We start from the raw sequence: 4888 nt of genomic DNA, 5'->3' as shown, positions 1-4888 counted from the left end.
ATAACACTATCCGTATCACGTCCTCACTTTGTTGTTTTTTTGTTATTGTTTTTTTTTGTTTTTTGAACTTATATATATATATATATATATATATATATATGTAAAGTGCATTAAGAAATCATCGCATTCCAATTTCTTTCACTTTTTAATGAGCAGCAGATAAGCAACTATCTTTCCATACACACACAATACAGGTTACGCTTTCAGGTTTTTGGATAAAGATTTCAGAAATAACCCAATAGATTTACCATATATATGTATGTACATATATGTATGCATGTATACATTTATATTTATATATTATTTATATTATTATATGATTGAACACCACGCATCCATTTTGAAGTACATATACATATATTTATATATATACATTTATACATATTTATCAATTGCATCACTGTGAATACATTCTAATATTCGTCTACATATAAGCACACTCAGTTTGCATCAGCATATCAAGAAATTACTAATACATTCTTGACTAAAAACAAGGAAGACTTAGCATTTTGGTTTTGACTTGCTTAAATAAGTCCCAAAGCTAATATTCTTTCATGTATGCATGCATACGTATATGCATATAGCCCGGACATTCTCAGTGTAGAAGGCAGTAGTGCTCATAAGATTCTAACTTAGACTCCGATGTCTTTACAGGGGATCAATTCCACAGGGTAAAGAATGGTTATAAGAGGGATCAAGTTGAGCAGATATGGAGGCAATCAGGCTGATAAACAAATTAGATATATTAACTATAATAGTGTGGGTATGAGATACAAAATATGTATATATGTATACATGCAAAACGAGAGAAAGCAAAAGTAGGGACTTTCAGACGATGAATATCTAAGTATAAATATATAGATGTTTATATTAATAGATCCAACTTAAACAGAGTACAAACGACAATCGAAAATTTAAATTATTTACCTCCTTAGCAACATATGTACAGAACTTCAAATCTCAAAATGTTCCTTATACCCTATCCTGATCCATCGTAAGTCAGACTCCCCTATACAATGCAAATATCGGTATTTGTGAATTGTATTTTAGGGAATCGCTAACCATCCTTCGCAAACATAACCCCTATTACTTAATAGATTCTCAGATGCAATACTCTCTTGTAGACACAGATTCTACTCACCATTTTCCCATTTTATTAAATCTACGTAATCCCATAACCATAATTAGCCTTAATTTTAATTAACCTCGAGGTACGACAAGGCCAACCTAGCAACTTACCCCCTCCATTAATACCACCATTTCTATTAAATTATCCCTTCTCATGATTACCCTTGCAAATTCCTCTTACCCACCATATCCCACTTCCCTCACAGTCTCCTTATCCTCACGAGTGGTATTCTTTCCCCGTTCAATCATTTTCCCTCTTCAACCAAAAGCACTTAATTAGATACTTACCTGTCAACGTCTGTCTCACTTAATTAGATACTTACCTGTCAACGTCTCACTCCTTCTCTATTCACCTCCCTCAATTCAATTTTATATACCTCTGCACTCCTCAGTACTCCCCCTCCAATACCAACCCACATCCATTATTGTATTAACCACTGTTATCTTGACCACCAACTCTTCACTTCACTCCATCTTCTCTCATACCTTTCTACATACCTTAGTAATCTCCCTGTAATTAGATACCTTCTCTCCCTCAAATAATTGCCGTTCCTTTTCTCACTATCTCAACTTTGAATAATTCTATAGCTACTATCCCTTAACTTTGACACCTATAGACAAACTCAACCCAACTGACCACCCTGCAATTACTATCTATCCTACCCCTCGCATTCATTTCTCAACTCTCCACTTCTACTACCACCTCCCTTAATACCCTATTACTTATCCCCACCCTCTTCCTGAACTAGCTCTTTTATCTCCTCTCTGTCTTAACACTGCTATAATCCCCCGGCCCTCTTACTCCCCCCTCTAATACATTTAGCTCTCCACATTCAATCATTCCATCTTTGAACTTCTCTGCATTAAGGTCCGAAATGTAAGATCTTCTCCACCCTGATGACGGAGGCTCGTCTTATCCAACATTGATTGCATCCATTACGGCCGCATATTGTAATGAACTACACCAACCAACATTATCATGGACATCCGAGCCTTCAGAAACAGCTGTTGGACTTATAACACCTTTCGTCCAACCCTTTAATTTTCTCTGTCATTTGTACTCTGTGGAAAATGGATCTATTAATATCTATATATTTATACTTAAATATTCATCGTCTGAAAGTCCACAACTTTTGCTTTCTTTCGTTTTGCATGTATACATATATACATATCTTATATTTTACATCCAAACTATTATAGTTAATACATCTACTTTGTTTATCCGCATAATTGCCTCTACATATATACATATATACATGCGTGCAAGTGTGCATTCATATACACATACATACGTGCATACATGTATAAATGCACTCGTTTCTACAACATTTATACGTACATACTTGTAGGCATGCGTACATTCATACATACATGTCTATATACTTACACGCATCCATGCTTACATGCACATATATATATTGATACATCCATCCATAATTAATATATACATGCATACATTCAGTGGTACTTTGTAAACTGCAGTGGACTCCTTATTCATATTGACGAGGATATCTGAAGGGTATATAATTGATTCACAGGAAGACAGAACGACACAGTTTCTGTATGTGCAATCTGAAAATAGCAATAAGAAAAAGCATAAATGGATTGGAGCAGCGCTCTAACCCGGTTATGATATTTGCGAAGCGTAAAAGAATAGTATTTGTCCAGGATGACTCTTTCTGATTTTGACATCAGAAAAAATATACCCCTATCAAGTAACATCATTATCAATGACCTAACTAATTGCTCAATATTTGATTTTTAAATAATGGTTACGTACAGGGAAAGAACGGAGAAGCAAGTAAAACGGCTAAATGATGTAACAACTGATGTCAAATCTGTTTGAACAAATGCCGAGGTTGTGATCCACATCCAAAGCATCATTTCGAAAATTTTATTATAATATAGTACAGTGAAAATGGTAGGTATCATAAACTACTGGAATTAACAAAGACGTAAGAGCATGCTCATTCATAATATGAAATGTAACATGAAAATATCTATAAATATAGGCATAACATGCTGGATACAATGATTAGGGGAAAGGTAAAGGAAAGTGGGCAAGCAGACGTTATCATGCTATTAAAGATAAAAGTAAAAGAAACTTGTATGCTGGAGTCTTGAGAAATCTACGGAGACTATTAATGTGACACCATGCATTAGTAACAAGTAATTCTGCAGGGAGATATCTTGTCTGTACTGCTCCTCTTTTTTTCCGCTATAATACCAGCTCACAAGACATAGTGTTTATAAAAAAACGGTGGTGGGATTCCCTGATCCAGAATCATCTCTCATATTATCTTTGTAGATACCCTGGAGCTGTGTAAGCCAAGTATTAGCCACAGGAAAAAGTAAATAGATCTCATTACACAATATTTCACATTTCAATGAATTTTGATGAAGTCAAATGTGCCTTTTGGTTGTAAAGTGAGGAAAATTTGTTATGCATCCCTCGAAACTAAACTTAATCGGTTTAATAACACAGTCTATTCTTTTGGGCGAGAACTACAAGTATTTTGGTTGGGTTGAGAATGTCAGATATGATAGAGCCATTAATAAAGAGAGGATAACCTATGAATACAGCAAGGGAGTGAAGAAAATATATATGGTGATCAGAACGTTTAGCTTACAACAAATTTGTCGCTCACAGTAACTTTATAGTGTTTGGTCTTTCAGAATCAGACGGTACAAGAACTTAACGAAATGAATGTAAAAACACGAAAACTACTCAGTGCTAGTGGAGATTTCAGTATTAAGAAACTCGTAGAAATAATATTTTTTCACGCTGCGAGAGCAGCTTTAGCTTTTAATTTGTATTAACATCAAAGGAAATCCGGATTGTAACAATACGCTGAAGCGCCATCCTTAGCAAGGAAAAATGCTTAGCGACCATTTCGGTAAAGTTTGTCAGCATAAAAATGAGAAAAATTACAAGAACAACCAGCGAGGTTGTAGAGAGATACGAAATAAAATTTGACTCTGCTGCAGCAAACTGAAATAGAGTGAAAAAGTGGCAACAAAGTTGAAGGAATTGAGAGCAACAGATCAAAAAGTATGGGAGGAACCTAAGAATAAAAACAGCAATTGAAACACAATGAGCATGTAATTACTGTCTGGAACCAAAATAATAAATATAAGAATATACTTCAATGTACGAACCAGCTCTTCTCATCAATGCTGTAAAAAAGACATCTGTGGATCATTGATGAGGATCGAGCAAGTCCAGAACATAAAATGTACTTTAAGCTTTACACATATCATTATTGGAATAACAGGCTATGTAGCAATCCATCTGGATTAAGATATGGCTGAACTTGGGTTTTTGAAGGAGAAAAATGCAGTTCTACATTTCCTATACAGACGATCTCAATATCTCGATATCTGGGGCCAGTAAAAATGTGCAAGACATTTATAAGATTTGAAAGATGAATGATTGCGCAGAGGATGATGATCAAGTGGTAAGGAGGAAAGAAACACTAAAACTTCAATAAGGAAAAGAATGCATGCATATATAGAAATATACATCCCAAAAATATATACGTACATAGATACATACATTTATATATACATTCGTACATACATACATATATATACATATATACATATATACATATATCTATATATGTGTGTGTATATATATATATATATATATATATATATATATATATGCACACACACACACATATAGTTGAAAAGGGGTTAAAATTCATATAAATCATAGGTTATAGGTAAAAAGTAAAAGTGGAAACAATACAGAAGT

The 4888-nt window shown here is 34.1% G+C and overlaps 1 protein-coding gene across 1 annotated transcript in view; it reads left to right on the top strand.

Moving 5' to 3' along the window:
- Positions 1-4888, top strand: part of LOC106880878 (carbohydrate sulfotransferase 11) — a 40030-nt gene that overhangs the window by 32587 nt on the left and 2555 nt on the right. The gene's annotated exons all lie outside the window — the stretch shown is intronic.

This window comes from Octopus bimaculoides, chromosome 7 (assembly GCF_001194135.2).
Source record: "Octopus bimaculoides isolate UCB-OBI-ISO-001 chromosome 7, ASM119413v2, whole genome shotgun sequence".
NCBI classification, from domain to species: domain Eukaryota; kingdom Metazoa; phylum Mollusca; class Cephalopoda; order Octopoda; family Octopodidae; genus Octopus; species Octopus bimaculoides.
This window is presented reverse-complemented; position numbering and strand designations above follow the sequence as displayed.